The following is a 17,846-nucleotide window of genomic DNA, read 5'->3' on the forward strand; positions in this document are numbered from 1 at the left end:
TTCAGTGGGTTGTGTAGGCTTCCTGGTGGAGGGGACTAGTGCCTGTGTTCTGGCAGATGAGGCTGGATCTTGTGTTTCTGGTGGGCAGGTCCACATCTGGTGGTGTGTTTTGGGGTGTCTGTGGCCTTATTATGATTTTAGGCAGCCTCTCTGCTAATGGGTGGGGTTGTGTTCCTGTCTTGCTAGTTGTTTGTCATAGGGTGTCCAGCACTGTAGATTGCTGGTCGTTGAGTGGAGCTGGGTCTTGGCGTTGAGATGGAGATCTTTGGGAGATTTTCACCATTTGATATTATGTGGAGCTGGGAGGTCTCTTGCGGACCAGTGTCCTGAACTTGGCTCTCCCACCTCAGAGGCACAGCACTGACTCCTGGCTGGAGCACCAAGAGCCTTTCATCTGCACGGCTCAGAATAAAAGGGAGAAAAAGTAGAAAGAAAGAAATAAAGAGGATAACATACAATAAAATAAAGTAAGGTAAAATAAAAGAACGTTATTAAAATAAAAAATAATTATTAAGAAAAAAAGTTTTTCTAAAAGTAAAAAAACCAAACAAACAAAAAAACGGGCGGATAGAACCCTAGGACAAATGGTGAAAGCAAAGCTATGCAGACAGAATCTCATACAGAAGCATATGCATACACACTCACAAAAAGCGGAAAAGGGGAAAATATAATGTCTTGCTCTCAAAGCCCACCTCCTCAATTTGGGATGATTCGTTATCTATTCAGGTACTCCACAGATGCAGGGTACATCAAGTTGATTGTGGAGATTTAATCCGCTGCTCCTGAGGCTGCTGGGAGAAATTTCCCTTTCTCTTCATTATTCGCACAGGTCCCGGGGTTCAGCTTTGGATTTGGCCCTGCCTCTGCGTGTAGGTCACCTGGGGGCATCTGTTCTTTGCTTAGACAGGATGGGGTTAAAGTAGAAGCTGATTAGGGGGCTCTGGCTCACTCAGGCCGCAGGGAGGGAGGGGCATGGATGCCGGGCGAGCCTGCGGCGGCAGAGGCTGGCGTGACGTTGCACCAGCGTGAGGCACACCGTGCGTTCTCCCGGGGAAGTTGTCCCTGGATCACGGAACCCTAGCAGTGCCGGGCTGCACAGTCTCCCGGGAGGGGAGGTGTGGAGCGTGACTTGTGCTCGCACACAGGCTTCTTGGTGGCGGCAGCAGCAGCTTTAGCATCTCCTGCCCGTCTCTGGGGTCCCCGCTGTTAGCCGCGGCTCGCGCCCGTCTCTGGAGCTCCTTTAAGCAGCACTGTTAATCCCCTCTCCTCGCGCACCAGGAAACAAAGAGGGAAGAAAAAGTCTCTTGCCTCTTCGGCAGGTCCAACCTTTTTCCTGGACTCCCTCCTGGCTAGCTGTGGTGCACTAGCCCCTTCAGGCTGTGTTCAGGCTGCAAACCCCAGTCTTCTCCCTGGGATCTAAGCTCCGAAGCCTGAGCGTCAGCTCCCAGGCCCCGCCCACCCCGGCGGGTGAGCAGACAAGCCTCTCGGGCTGGTGAGTGCTGGTCGGCACCGATCCCCTGTGCGGGAATCTCTTTGCTTTGCCCTCTGCGCCCCTGTGGCTGTGCTTTCCTCTGCGGCCTCGAAGCTTTCCCCCTCAGCCACCCGCAGTCTCCACCCGTGAAGGGGCTTCCTAGTGTGTGGAAACCTTTCGTCCTTCACGGCTCCCTCACACTGGTGCAGGTCCCGTCCCTATCCTTTTGTCTCTGTTTATTCTTGTTTCTTTTGCCCTACCCAGGTACATGGGGAGTTTCTTGCCTTTTGGGAGGTCTGAGGTCTTCTGCCAGAGTTTCGTGGGTGTTCTGTAGGAGCAGTTCCACATGTAGATGTATTTCTGATGTATCTGTTGGGAGGAAGGTAATCTCCGCGTCTTACTCTTCCGCCATCTTTCCGGCCCCCAATCAATTACATATTAAAGCTCTCTTTCAGGTTAAGCAGAGTGAGTTTCTGAATCAGTAACTATAATAATTAAGTAAGAGACTTTCTCACCTAAATTCATTGGAGTAAGATTCATAAACTCTATATCAACAGAATAGAAATCAAGCAAAATTATCAAATAAAAATTTTCAGAAATACTCATCACGTTTGTTAATATTAAATAAAATTTTAATAAAATGAATATGAAGAATTTATTTATGTAGTCTATATTTAAGTAGGAATTTATATGGATATCTTATTCTTTATAAAATTATGTTAAATAATCATTCTGTTCCCAGAGACTGTATTGCCTCCTGCTTCAGTCCCTAAATGCTCATTTGTAACTCTAAAAGTCAGACATTTGCCTGTGGTGAGAAAGCCAAACTGCTAATTACTGCTATTAATTTGGATGGTGACTTTGCCTCTGTAAAAGTGGAATATTGGCAGATGTGATAAACAATGCATTTTGAACCTAAAAAAATCAACAAATACATAACTACTTTTTACATTTTTACTTTAAATATGCCAGCATATCAAAATGTCTATATACATTTGTAAGCAAGTAAAACTTTCTCAATGTCTCCTTTTAAAAATATATTTATGTATTATATATATATATTTATATAGACCTTTTACATATATATTTTACTACATATATCATATATATATTTATATATTTTAAAATATTTATATATACACATTTGCTCTCCTATAGGGTAATGTAGTAACTTACTTTCGAAGTTATCTTCAAAGGTTTAAGTGGATATATTTAACCTCCTTTTAAAAATTCAGTTACACTTCAAGTTTAAAATTAAGAATTAACTGAGGAAAATCAGACTCCACTAAAATTTGTTTTTAGAGAGAACTTGGCAGACATAATGTAAGGTGGGTCTTCGTAACCCCTCCTCCCAGTGTTCCTGTCTCAGAGCTCCCCTCCCCTTGAGTGTGAGTAGGACCTGTGTCTCACCTCTAAGCAAGAGAATATGACAAAGGTGAGAGCCCACATAGGATGCCCCTCTCATGCTTACGTTATATTCTGTGAGACCGTCTTGCTAGCACACTTGCTCTAGAGACTCCCCTGGCTGTTTGCTGAAGGAAGCCACCATATGATGAAGTTCACAAGGCAAAAATCTCTGGGCAGTCTCTGAGGACTGGGGGTGCCTCTAGGAACTGTAGGCAGCTTCTAGGAGAAGGCAACCTCCAGCCCACAGATTGTAAGAAGTCCACGTCTTCAGTTCTACACACACAAGGAAATTGATTCTGCCTATAATCTGAGTGAGAATGCAAGTAGATTCTTTTTCATCTTAGCTTCCAGATGAGGGTGCATCCCAGGCTATACCTTGATTTTTGCCTTGTGAAACCCTAAATGACAGAGGTCCCAGCTAAGCTTACCCACACACACTGTGAGATTATAAGTGTGAGTCTGTGTATGTGTATGTTTAACTACTAATTTTGTGGTACTTTGTTACCTAGCAATAGACAACTGATAGAGATAACTTTCATTTTCTTTCCTTTTTTTTTTTTATTTTCTTAGGGTATATGCCCAGTAATGGGATGGCTTGGTCATATGGTAGTTCTATTTTTAGTTTTTTAAGGAACCTCCATGCAGTTCTCCATAGTGGCTGTATCAATTTACATTCCCACCAACAGTGCAAGAGGGCTCCCTTTTCCCCACACCCTCTCCAGCATTTATTGTTTGTATTTTTTTCGGTATGCGGGCCTCTCACTGTGTGGCCTCTCCTGTTGCAGAGCACAGGCTCCGGATGCACAGGCTCAGCGGCCATGGCTCATGGGCCCACCTGCTCCGCAGCATGTGGGATCTTCCAGGACTGGGGCACGAACTGGTGTCCCCTGCATCGGCAGGCAGACTCTAAACCCCTGTGCCACCACGAAGCCCGTTTGTAGATTTTTTGATGATGCCCATTCTGACTGGTGTAAGGTGATACCTGATTGTAGTTTTTTTCTTGTTTTATATTTTTATTTTATTTTTGTTTTGGTACATGGGCCTCTCAACGTTGTGGCCTCTCCAGTTGTGGAGCACAGGCTCCGGACATGCAGGGTCAGCGGCCATGGATCATGGGCCCACCTGCTCCGCAGCATGTGGGATCTTCCAGGACTGGGGCACGAACCCGTGTCCCCTGCATTGGCAGGCGGACTCTCAACCACTGCACCACCAGGGAAGCCCCTGACGGTAGTTTTGATTTGGATTTCTCTAATGATTTGTGATGTTGAGTTTTCTTTCGTGTGTTTGTTGGCAATCTATAAATCTTATTTAGAGAAATGTCTGTTTAGGTCTTCTGCCCATTTTTGATTGGGTTGTTTCTTTTTTTGATATTGAGTTGCATAAGCTGTTGTAAATTTTGGAGGTTAATCCTTTGTCAGTTGCTTCATTTGTAAATATATTCTCCCATTCTGAGGTTTGTCTTTTCGTCTTGTTTATGGTTTCCTTTGCTGTGCAAAAGCTTTTAAGTTTCACTAGGTCCCATTTGTTTATTCTTGTTTTAATTTCCACTTCTCTAGGAGGTGGTTCAAAAGGATCTTGCTGTGATTTATGTCATAGAGTGTTCTGCCTATGTTTTCCTCTAAGAGTTTGATAGTGTCTGGCCTTTCATTTAGGTCTATAATCCATTTTGAGTTTATTTTTGTGTATGGTGTTAGGGCGTGTTCCAATTTCATTCTCTTACATGCAGCTGTCCAGTTTTCCCAGCACCACTTATTGAAGAGGCTGTCTTTTGTCCATTGTATATTCTTGCTCCCTTTATCAAAGATAAGGTGACCATATGTGTGTGGCTTTATCTCTGGGCTTTCTATCCTGTTCCATTGATCTATATTTCTGTTTTTGTGCCAGTACCACACTGTCTTGATTACTGTAGCTTTGTGATGTACTCTGAAATGTGGTAGTGTGATTCCTCCAGCTCCGTTTTTCTATCTCAAGATTGCTTTGGCTATTCGGGGTCTTTTGTGTTTCCATACAAATTGTGAATTTTTTTGTTCTAGTTCTGTGAAACATGCCATTGGTAGTTTGATAGGGATTGCATTGAATCTGTAGATTGTTTTCAGTAGTGTATCATTTTCACAGTGTTGATTCTGCCAATTCAAGGACATGGTATATCTCTCCGTCTGTCTGTATCATCTGTAATTTCTTTCATCAGTGTCTTATAGTTTTCGGCATACAGGTCTTTTGTCTCCTTAGGTAGGTTTATCCTAGGTATTTTATTCTTTTTGTTGCAGTGGTAAATAGGAGTGTTTCCTTAATTGCTCTTTCAGACTTTCCATCATTAGTGTATAGGAATGCCAGAGATTTCTGTGCATTAATTTTGTATCCTGCTACGTTACCAAATTCATTGATTAGCTCTAGTAGTTTTCTGGTAGCATCTTTAGGGTTCTCTATGTATAGTATCATGTCATCTACAAGCAGTGACAGCTTTACTTCTTCTTTTTTGATTTGGTTTCCTTTTATTTCTGTTTCTTCTCTGAATGCCGTGGCTAAAACTTCCAAAACTATGTTGAATAATAGTGGTGAAAGTGGGCAACCTTGTCTTGTTCCTGATCTTAGTGGAAATAGTTTCAGTTTTTCACCATTGAGAAGGATATTGGCTGTGGGTTTGTCATATATGGCCTTTATTATGTTGAGGTAAGTTCCCTCTATGCCTACTTTCTGTAGGGTTTTTGTCATAAAGGGGGTAAAATTTTGCCAGAAGCTTTCTCTGCATCTATTAAGATGATCATATGGTTTTTCTCCTTCAGTTTGTTAATATGGTTTATCACATTGATTGATTTGCATATATTGAAGAATCCTTGCATTCCTGGGATAAACCCCACTTGATCATGGTGTATGATCCTTTTAATGTACTGTTAGATTCTGGTTGCTAGTATTTTGTTGAGGATTTTTGCATCTATGTTCAACAGGGATATTGGCCTGTAGTTTTCTTTCTTTGTGACATCTTTGTTTGGTATGGTATCAGGGTGATGGTGGCCTCGTAGAATGAGTTTGGGAGTATTCCTCCTTCTGCTGTGTTTTGGAAGAGTTTGAGAAGGACAGGTGTTAGCTCTTCTCTAAATGTTTGATAGAATTCACCTGTGAAGCCATCTGTCCTGGGCTTTTGTTTGTTGGAGGCCTTTTAATCACAGTCTCAGTTTCACTGCTTGTGATTGGTCTGTTTATATTTTCTATTTCTGCCTGGTTCAGTCTCGGAAGGTTGTGCTTTGCTAAGAATTTGTCATGCTATCGTTTCCGTCATTTCTTTTTCATTTATTTCTGAACTGATCTTTATGATTTCTTTCCTTCTGCTAACTTTTGGGTTTTTTTTTTCTTCTTTCTCTAATTGCCTTACGTGTAAGATTAGGTTGTTTATTTGAGGTGTTTCTTGTTTATTGAGGTAGGATTGTATTGCTATAAACTTCGCTGTTAGAACTGCTTTTGCTGCATCCCATAGGTTTTGGGTTGTCGTGTTTTCATTGTCATTTGTTTCTAGGTATTTTTTGATTTCCTCTTTGATTTCTTCAGTGATCTCTTGGTTATTAAGTAGTGTTTTGTTTAGCCTCCATGTGAATGTATTTTTTACAGATTTTTCCCTCTAATTGATATCTAGTCTCATAGCATGTGGTCAGGAAAGATACTTTATACAATTTCAGTTTTCTTTAATTTACCAATGTTTGATTTGGAGAATATTCCATGAGCACTTGAGAAGAAAGTGGATTCTGTTGTTTTTGGATGGAATGTCCTATAAATATCAAATAAGTCCATCTAGTTTAATGTGTCATTTAAAGCTGTGTTTATTTATTTATTTTCGTTTTGGGTGATCTGTCCATTGGTGAAAGTGGGGTGTTACAGTCCCCTACTATGATTGTGTTACTGTCGATTTCCGTTTTTATGGCTGTTAGCATTTGCTTTATATATTGAGGTGAACCTGTGTTGAGTGCATAAATATTTACAATTATTATATCTTCTTCTTGGATTGATCCCTTGATTATTATGTAGTGTCTTTCTTTATCTCTTGTAATAGTCTTTATTTTAAAATCTATTTTGTCTGATATGGGAATTGCTACTCCAGCTTTCTTTTGATTCCCATCCCATGGAATATCTTTTTCCTTCCCCTCACTTTCAGTCTGTATGTGTCCCTAGGTCTGACTTGGGCCTCTTGTAGACAGCATACATATGGGTCTTGTGTTTGTATCCATTCAGCCAGGCTCTGTCTCTTGTTTGGAGCATGTAATCCATTTACACCTAAGGTCATTATCAATATGTATGTTCATTTTAGCACTTCCTTGATTGTTTTGGGTTTGTTATTGTAGGTGTTTTCCTTCTCATGTGTTTCCTGCCTAGAGAAGTTCCTTTAGCATGTGTTGTAAAGCTGATTCGGTAGTGCTGAATTCTCTCAGATTTTGCTTGTCTGTAAAAGTTTTAATTTCTCCATCAAATCTGAATGAGATCCTTTCTGGGTAATCTTGTTTGTAGGTTTTTCCCTTTCCTCACTTTAAATATGTCCTGCCACTCCCTTCTGGCTTGCAGAGTTTCTGCTGAAAGATCAGCTGTTAACCCTATGGGGATACCCTTGTATGTTATTTGTTGTTTTTCCCTTGCTGCTTTTAATATTTTTTTCTTTGTATTTAATTTTTGATAGTTTGGTTAATATGTGTCTTGGCCTGTTTCTCCTTGGATTTATCCTGAATATGACTCTCTGCACTTCCTGGTATTGATTGACTGTTTCCTTTCCCATATTGCAGAAGTTTTCAACTATAATCTCTTCTAATATTTTCTCAGTCCCTTTCTTTTTCTCTTCTTCTGGGACCCCTATAATTCAAATGTTGGTGTGTTTAATGTTGACCCAGAGGTCTCTGAGACTGTCCTCAATTCTTTTCATTCTTTGTTATTCTGCTCTGCAGTAGTTATTTCCACTATTTTATCTTTGAGGTCATTTGTCCATTCTTCTGCCTGAGTTATTCTTCTATTGATTCCTTTTAGAGAATTTTTTATTTTATTTATTGTGTTGTTCATCATTGTTGTTTGCTCTTTAGTTCTTCTAGGTCCTTGTTAAACATTTCTTGTATTTTCTACATTCTATTTCCAAGATTTTAGATCATCTTTACTATCATTACTCTGAATGCTTTTTCAGGTAGACTGCGTATTTCCTCTTCATTTGTTTGGTTAGGTGGGTTTTTACCTTGCTCCTTTATGTGCTGTGTGTTTCTCTGTCTTCTCATTTTGCTTACCTTACTGTGTTTGGGGTCTCCTTTTCGCAGGCTGCAAGTTCATATTTCCAGTTGTTTTTGGTGTCTGTCCCCAGTGGCTAAGGTTGGTTCAGTGGGTTGTGTAGGCTTCCTGGTGGAGGGGTCTAGTGCCTATGTTCTGGTGCATTCGACTGGATCTTGTCTTTTTTGTAGGCAGAACCGCATCCGGTGGTGTGTTTTGGATTTTCTGTGACCTTATCATGATTTTAGGCAGCCATTTTGCTAATGGGTGGGGTTGTGTTCCTGTCTTGCTAGTTGTTTGGCATAGGGTGTCCAGCACTGTAGCTTGTTGGTTGTTCAGTGGAGCTGGGTCTTAGTGTTGAGATGGAGCTCTCTGGGAGAGCTTTCCCTGTTTGATATTACATGGAGCCAGGAGGTCTCTGGTGAACCAATGTCCTGAACTCGGCTCTCCCACCTCAGAGGCACAGGCTAGACACCCAGTTGGAGCACCAAGACCCTGCAGCCACACGGCTTAGAAGGAAAGGGAGAAAAAAAGAAAGAAAGAAAGGCAGACAGGAAGAAAGAAAGATAAAGTAAAATAAAATAAAGTTATTAAAATAAAAAATAATTATTAAAAATTAAATATTTAATAGGTAATAAAAAAAGAAAAATAAATAAAAAGAAAGAAAGAAAGAAGAGATCAACCAAACCAGAAAAGAAATCCACTAATGATAAGAAGCATTAAAAAGTATGCAAAAAAAAAAAGAAACAAAGAATGGGCAGAAAGACGCCTAGGACAGTTGGTAAAAGTGAAGCTATGCAGACAAAATCACACAAAGAAGCATACACATACACCTTCACAAAAAGAGAAAAAGAAAAAAAATATATCGTTGCCCCCGAAGTCCACACTGGTGGAGGGGTCTAGTGCCTATGTTCTGGTGCATTCGACTGGATCTTGTCTTTTTTGTAGGCAGAACCGCATCCGGTGGTGTGTTTTGGATTTTCTGTGACCTTATCATGATTTTAGGCAGCCATTTTGCTAATGGGTGGGGTTGTGTTCCTGTCTTGCTAGTTGTTTGGCATAGGGTGTCCAGCACTGTAGCTTGTTGGTTGTTCAGTGGAGCTGGGTCTTAGTGTTGAGATGGAGCTCTCTGGGAGTGCTTTCCCTGTTTGATATTACATGGAGCCAGGAGGTCTCTGGTGAACCAATGTCCTGAACTCGGCTCTCCCACCTCAGAGGCACAGGCTAGACACCCAGTTGGAGCACCAAGACCCTGCAGCCACACGGCTTAGAAGGAAAGGGAGAAAAAAAGAAAGAAAGAAAGGCAGACAGGAAGAAAGAAAGATAAAGTAAAATAAAATAAAGTTATTAAAATAAAAAATAATTATTAAAAATTAAATATTTAATAGGTAATAAAAAAAGAAAAATAAATAAAAAGAAAGAAAGAAAGAAGAGATCAACCAAACCAGAAAAGAAATCCACTAATGATAAGAAGCATTAAAAAGTATGCAAAAAAAAAAAGAAACAAAGAATGGGCAGAAAGACGCCTAGGACAGTTGGTAAAAGTGAAGCTATGCAGACAAAATCACACAAAGAAGCATACACATACACCTTCACAAAAAGAGAAAAAGAAAAAAAATATATCGTTGCCCCCGAAGTCCACTGTCTCAATTTTGGGATGATTCGTTGTCTATTCAGGTATTCCACAGATGCAGGTACATCAAGTTGATTGTGGAGATTTAATCCGCTGCTCCTGAGGCTGCTGGGAGAGATTTCCCTTGCTCTTCTTTGTTCACACAGCTCCTGGGGTTCAGCTTTGGATTTGGCCCCGCCTCTGCTTTAAAGTAGCAGCTGATTAGGGGGCTCTGCTCACTCAGGCTGGGGGGAGGGAGGGGCACGGAGTGCAGGGCGAGCCTGTGGCGGCAGAGGATGGTGTGTGGTTGCAACAGCATGAGGCGCGCTGTGTGTTCTGCCGGGGAAGTTGTCCCTGGATCACGGGACCCTGGCAGTGGCGGGCTGCACAGGCTCCCGGGAGGGGAGGTATGGACAGTGACCTGTGCTTGCACACAGGGTTCTTGGTGGGTGCAGCAGCAGCCTTAGCATCTCATGCCCGTCTCTGGGGTCTGCGTTGATAGCTGCGGCTCGCGCTCGTCTCTGGAGCTCTTTAAGCAGTGCTCTGAATCCCCTCTCCTCGCGTTCCCTGAAACAATGGTCTCTTGCCTCTTCGGCAGGTCCAGACTTTTTCCTGGACTCCGTCCTGGCTAGCTGTGGCACACTAGCCCCCTTCAAGTTGTGTTCACGCATCGAACCCCACTTCTCTCCCTGGGATCCGACCTCCGAAGCCCGGGCCTCAGCCCCCAGCCCCCGCCCGCCCCGGCGTGTGAGCAGATAAGCCTCTCGGGCTGGTGAGTGCTGGTCGGCACGGATCCTCTGTAAGGGAATCTCTGAGCTTTGCCCTCCGCACCCCTGTTGCTGCGCTCTCCTCCATGGCCTCTCCGTTACCCACTCTGCTACCCGCAGTCTCCGCCCGCGAGGGGCCTTCCTAGTGTGTGGAAACCTTTCCTCCTTCACAGCCATCTCCCCACTGGTGCAGGTCCCGTCCCTATTCTTTTGTCTCTGATTTTTCTTTTTTCTTTTGCCCTACCCAGGTACGTGGGGAGTTTCTTGCCTTTTGGGAGGTCTGAAGTCTACTGTCAGCCTTCAGTAGGTGTTCTGTAGGAGCTGTTCCACATGTAGATGTATTTCTGATGTATTTGTTGGGAGGAAGGTGATTTCCACGTCTTACTCCTCTGCCGTCTTGCAGGTCTCCCCTCTTTCATTTTCTGTAATGCTCCCAAAGAGTTTTGAAATTAGAGAATGTCAGTATGGTAAAAACAAACAAACAAACAAACAAAAAAACGAAGCAGATTTTAGCTATACACCATCAATATGAAAACTTTCTGTAATTTAAAAATGTTAAATACAATTAAAGAGGTTTTTGTTTATTAGATTTCTGCTAAAAGATTAGGTAAAGCAAACTAAAAAAGAAAGTTCATTTTAAAATATTGATAATTCCAAGGAAGGTTTAACCTGTTAATAATAATTTTGGAGAAATTATAAAATTAATTTTTGAACAGTTAATAAAGTATTAGGGAATCTCTGGTATAGCTTTATGAGGAGAGAACACAAATGAATAAAGTTTCGTATCCAGGAACTGCAGATAGATAGGTTGATAGATATAATTCAAAAATATAATGGTTATGTGGTAATAAGACATTTATATTTCAAAATTTCCCACTAAAATAATGAGGAGACTCATCAGGACCTTAATTCTTAAAATATTTTTTAGACTGTTTATTTACAAAAGTAAATAATAGTTTAATTCAACTATTATTGAAAAAATTAGGAACAGAAAGAGAAGTTAAAATTTATAGAAGACTTACCTGATACATTTGCAATGATGCGTCTGTAAAATAATTTCCAGTTCTACTTTGGAAAACAAGACTTTTAACGGGGTCTGTTTATCAGATGGCACACTCACCTGAAACAATACTGTGCTTAAATAGTCTATCTTACTATCCCCATAAAACAGCAGGTATTCTAAAAAGCTCAAATTCTTTGGAAACTAGTAACTTACAAAATAATGTCTACAAGTATCATAATAAATTGTTCGAATGAACTGAAATGTAAATTGCATATTCTTTCATTCATCCGTTTATTTGTTAAAAAACACGCATTGAGTTCCTATGTATTAATCAGTGTGATGCACAACATTTAGATGTTGTATCGTACTTCCCTTATTCAGTACTAATGTTAGGCCACTAAAACACCAGTTTTACCATTTTAAAACACTCTCTAGCCAGACCAGTGAAAACCTGGTTTGCAAATGTATTTCATTAGCACAAGCCCAACTGCATTAAGCCTCGCTTACTGGGTTGCCTTCCCATTCTTCCTACTGGATTCGTACCGTTTTCTTTTATTCCTCTTCTCCTCCCCCTGCCCCCTGCCCCACTCTACAATCCTGGTCATTTTCAACCTTCTAAATAAAAGTTTAAAAAATAAAATATTTTGATATTTTTAAATGAATGATGTCGTTAACTAAAAAAACAACAACAAAAAATAATATATTCTACAGAAAGCGGTGCTTCCAGGCTGTGGTTGGTTCCATGAAACCATTTAGCTCAGATCAACAGGCAGTTTTCATGGCTCAGAATTTCCTTCTAGTATTTTACCTAGACACCCTTTCCATGTACAAAGATCTTGAATGCTGTCCATTAAATATATATCCCAAGGTAAAATGAGAACTTGTCAAACACAGAACAAATGCACCATACTCCTTGTGACCAGCAGGTGGGCTGAGAGGGGGCCTTGGTACTCATACAGACCCTGAGGTTCTGCTGCCCACCTCTGCAGCAGGGCAGAAGATCAAGATAGCCACCAATCTCCAACATCATGTCTTATTTTTTATAAAATCTTCATTTTCTTCAGCCTTGAGAAAATCAAATGCAGCGCTTAACCCCATTTCTAGACACTAAGTGCCCACAGTGTGCATGTATATGTTCTGTCCCTGCTGGTTCAGGTAAGGAACAGCCATTTAAGAAATGCTTATTGCCTCTTTATGTAGGCAGAATGCAGGGCAGTGTTAATGACACTTTTGCTGAATTTGCTCTTTGCTGCCTGCTGCTGGGCAGTTCATCCTTTCATTTCAAGGAATCAAATTTCTCTTCATATTTGCCTTGCCCAAATGAGTAAAGGATGAGTAACTAGTCGTCGTCGTCATCATCATCTGATGTACATTTCTCTGTACATTTCCATTCTTGTATCTTGAGTGATAAAGCTGCACTTTGCTATAAGAATGAATTTTCCATTTTCACTGCTCTGTAAACCAGACAGGGGTTCCCAGTTAGAATCAGGATGATGGAGATCACATTTTTCTGAGAAAAAAAATGTGCACCCAATATTTCAGGAAACTGTTGCTGGAGTACAGCTAGTTTTGAAGCCATAGGCGCCCTTATATTTGGCCTGTTTAGATAACACACTGACATTTAGCCCATGCCACCGGTGCCTGCCAACTTTCTGTAAACAGTAGGACAGACCACAGTGAGAAGTCATAGAAGTCAGCTCAGTATACAAAGGTCAAAACTTTTCTCATATAGAAAAGTTTCTCCAAATCAATGGCTCTTTTCTCTTCTCTTATTGTATGCTAAATACACACATTTATTAATAATTTTGCCTCATGAAACTTTTATAAAAGCATATTCATTGCCAGAGGGAAAGCATTTTGAAACCAAAAACACTTTAAGAAACCTGTTTCTCCCTCTGCCCTATTTTGTAAAGACTTTTCCCCCTTTATGTTTTCTATTAATACTCTATATTATGATACACAAACATTAATGTGGATCGGAATTTCTAAGTTAACATACGTTTAAAGCCATTAGAAAAAGCACAGACTGTGGTTGCTCTTTTTATGAGAATGGAGATTGTAGGCAGCTGTTTTCAGAAGCACTAACGTACTTCAAGCAGTGATGTAATATCTAATGTGCATAACCTTTTAAAACCTGGTAATACAGAAGACATTTCGATTTACTGTGGAAATATGTCTCAATTTTATTTCCTGCAAAAAAAAAAATTACAGAGAGGCATGTGGAGTTTTGTTTTTCCATTTGGTACCTAAATACCATGGCCCATAAATAAACCTACATACTATCCAGAACTGGGATAAATTTGGCAATTTTTTAAAATAAATTTATTTTATTTATTTATATTTGGCTGCGTTGGGTCTTTGTTGCTATGTGCACGCTTTCTCTAGTCGCGGTGAGTGGGGGCTACTCTTTGTCGTGGTGCGTGGGCTTCTCATTGTGGTGCCTTCTCTTGTTGCAGAACACGGACTTTAGGCACGCGGGCTTCACTAGTTGGGGCACGTGGGCTCCAATAGTTGTGGCTCACGGGCTCTAGAGCACAGGCTCAGTAGCTGTGGCGTATGGCCTTAGTTGCTCCGGGGCACGTGGGATCTTCCCGGACCAGGGCTCCAACCTGTGTCCCCTGCATTGGCAGGTGGATTCTTAACCACTGCGCCACCAGGGGGGCCCAGCAATTATCCTTTTGGCCTAACAAAAGGTGTAAGAAACTATTCAGGATCATAAATGGTGTCCCTTTAAACGAACTGAATTGGGGATAAATATCCTGTTCAAGTGGAGACTTATTAAATTGTTTGCTCTGAAACAGTAATCCATTCTATAAATGTTAATTGAGGATCTAATTATTTTTAAAGAAGTCCTTGGGGAACAAAATTGACCGAGCCATAGTCTGTCATCTGGGAACTTCCCGTTTGGAGGGGAAGACTTAATCATGTCAATACAAGATGTATTAGTTTCCTGTTTCTGCTGTAACAAATTGCCACAAACTTAATGGTTTAAAGCAACACAAACTTATTATCTTAAAGTTCTGGAATTCAGAAGTATAAAATGGGTTGGTGGGACTCTGTTCCTTTCTGAGGCTCTAGGGGAAAAATCTGTTTCCTTACTATTTGTAGATTCCACAGTTCTCCTGCCTTCTCTGGCTCATGGTTCCTTTCTCCATCTTCAAAGTCAGCAGCATGACATCTTCAGATCTCTCTGTCTCTGCTTGTGTCATCACATCTCATTCTCTGATTCTGACTCTTCTGCCTCTATCTTATAATGACCCTTATGACTACATCGGGACCACACTCCCCCACTCCCCCAGATAATCCAGGATGATCTCCCATCTCAAAAGCCTTAGCTTAATGAGATCTGGAAAGTTCCTTTTGCCATGCAAGGTGATATATTCACAGTGGGTGTCTCTTATTTTGGTGGGGGGAGGCATATTCTGCCTATGACACAAGGTAAGCTATCTAAAATGTTGGAGCACTGATGGAAAAAAATCTAAAGGAGGGAGGTGATTTGGAACAGGGGATGAGAGAAGCTACTGCCGAAAGAGGTGGTACTCTGGAACATTTCGCATTGCTTGAATGTTCAGGCTTTCTTAGGGGCATATCAAGAAAGGTGGGTATATTGGAGGCATTACCAGCAGAGCAAACTGTACTACCCAATGCAAGGAAGCAAAAGATTCAGATTATGTCTCTTGACATCATGTGTTTATGAAGATGTTGAGCAGGAGAGTGAGTCCATCGGATCCCTCTTTTGGGAATATAATGTTGGCAGAAACATAGAGTTATGTGATATGTTCTCATCTTGGAGGGACATAGGGGATGCTAGACAATCAACTGGCAGTAAAGGATTTTTGAATTTTAATTTTTATTCATTGTTACAGTCATTTAAATTTCAAATTATGTTTGATCTGTAAGATGCGAAAAGTTAAGTATAAGCAAAACATGAATAGTATTATATTTAATATACATACATTTAGGATGCATGTACTTTTTTTTACTTCAACTTTCTTCCAAATGCCTCAAACCCAACAACAACAACAGCAACAACAATAACAGTAGTGATACCCAGTCCCAGTGAGGTTAGAGATGTCTGGTTCAGGGTACACCTCAGACTGGGGAGAAATGGGAGTCAGGTTTAGTCAGAAACTGCAACAGCAGAGGAGTCAGAAGTTAGATATCCTGTTATTTTCTACCTTCTTCCACTTTGTAGAGGTAAAAACTATAGAACTTTTTGAATCGTTGTTTGTGATTTTTAAAATTATAAATTTGGGGATGTGGATCCTGAGACAGTGTCAAAATATTAGATCTTAATGACTGACGGTGTAACCTGAATTAAGGCCCAGAATACAGAATAAAGAGAAATCAAGTGAGAAAATAATGAAACATAAAGTAATACTCTCAAAGAATAAAAGTGGTAAATGCTAACCATGAAGTTTTGGTGGATAAAAGGATAATTTATCTCTGTGGTATTATGTACTAAGTTCCTTTAGTCAAGAGATAGAGGTAATTGAAGAATGGTAATTCACAGGGCAGGGTACACTTCCCATAGCTTTGACATTTACTTAGTCAATGACTAGTGATCACAAAACGGAGTTTGTCTGTAATATATGGATGATGCTCTTTCCCATCCCATATTGCTGTTTTTAGAAACCAATGAATTAATAATCGTACATAATATTTAATTAGTACTCAATAAATACTAGCCATTAAAAAGTACTGTATAAAATGTTTTATTTATTTTTAAAGATTTTTTTTTGATGTGGACCATTTTTAAAGTCTTTATTGAATTTGTTACAATATTGCTTCTGTTTTATGTTTTGGTTTTTTGGCCCCAAGGCATGTGGGATCTTAGCTCCCTGACCAGGGATTGAACCCACACCCCCTGCATTGGAAGGCGAAGTCTTAACCACTGGACGGCCAGGGAAGTCCCTATAAAATGTTTTATATAATAAAATTTATATAACAAAATGTTTTATATAACTCACACAAATATATAGTAAGCACATGTAAATGTTCGTTTAGTCCATTAATGAGGGAAAAACACCCAAAACGTTAAAGCTGGTTTAAAAGAATTCAAGATATACTGTACATTTAAACAAAAACAAAAAATGCTGGCATAAAATCACCAAATAATAGTACAGAATTGGTTTAGTGTCCTACAAGGCAGTACAACCTTAAGTTTGGGGACTATCTTTTCTACTAGACAAAAATCATTGGCAGCTTTAACAGACAAAACAACTCTACAAGTTAATATGAAACTTCCTAGAATCTGGCCTCGAATTAATAATAAATACATAGTTTAAAAAAAAAGGCAGATTCCCCTTTAGTGTTAATAGTCATTGTCTTGTGGAGACCCATTCAAAAGTGCTCCAGTATGGCAGTAAAATGACACAAAGTCATCCTTTTGCCTTCTTTCCAAGTTTTAAATAATAATACTTTTATGTTCATTATGCAGTGAGAGAATTGAGTTTTAGAAACGATTCCACTTATCCAAGGTAAAAATATTTATAAATAGAGAAACCAGGATTTTAACATACATAGTTTGGGTGTGAATAATTATTGATAACAATTGCTCACATGTATTGAGGCTTAGTAATATACTGTATTGTGGACTTGCCTAAATGTTGTACATTAATAACTCATTTAATTCTCACAGTAAACTTGGGGTGGGCTCTGATTCCATCCCCATTTCCAAATAGAAAATGATTGTTTGCCAGCTGTATCTACTAATTGGAATGAGAAAAAGTTAAAGCCATTGGCAGTACATATTGCACTGAGAATTATCTGTCTTCATCCAGCTGTGTTACTTGAGCAGAATATGCTGGGCCTTGGATGGAAACATAATGCTGTTCACTGAGCTAATTAAATTTGCTGTGTCCTGCAAATCACCATGATGAAGAGACTAGAGAATATATGGATTATTTGTTTTTTGAGAGTCTTAATTTAGTGATTCATATTTTCTCCCTCGATTTTCTTCCTTTTTTGAATTTTGTTTATTGATTTATATCATACCAATTTGATTCATGTTTAAGCCTTGAAATCATCTCAAGGACTCCACTTCCCCACCTATTTAATTATATGTAGTTACTGACCGTATCTTATAGTTCTACTACTCCAAAGCAATGAAAGCTTAAGATTAATAGTAGCATTTCTCTAACTTAACCTGATCCCATCTGTTCCTTTCCAAGCCATCTTCTACATCAGTCATCTCTGATCTCAACTAAGACAAAATAGGGCTGTTCTTGGTACTGGTAACGTTAATATTATTTTTAGTATCAGAATTGAGGTATTCGGCAGAAATTGAAGAGTCAAAGGAAGGTGTATGTACCAAACAGATACATACACGTTTATAATTTATGGACATGTTCTATT

Source organism: Neophocaena asiaeorientalis, unplaced genomic scaffold (genome assembly GCF_003031525.2).
Source record: "Neophocaena asiaeorientalis asiaeorientalis breed wild unplaced genomic scaffold, Neophocaena_asiaeorientalis_V1.1 scaffold40, whole genome shotgun sequence".
Taxonomy (NCBI): Eukaryota; Metazoa; Chordata; class Mammalia; order Artiodactyla; family Phocoenidae; genus Neophocaena; species Neophocaena asiaeorientalis.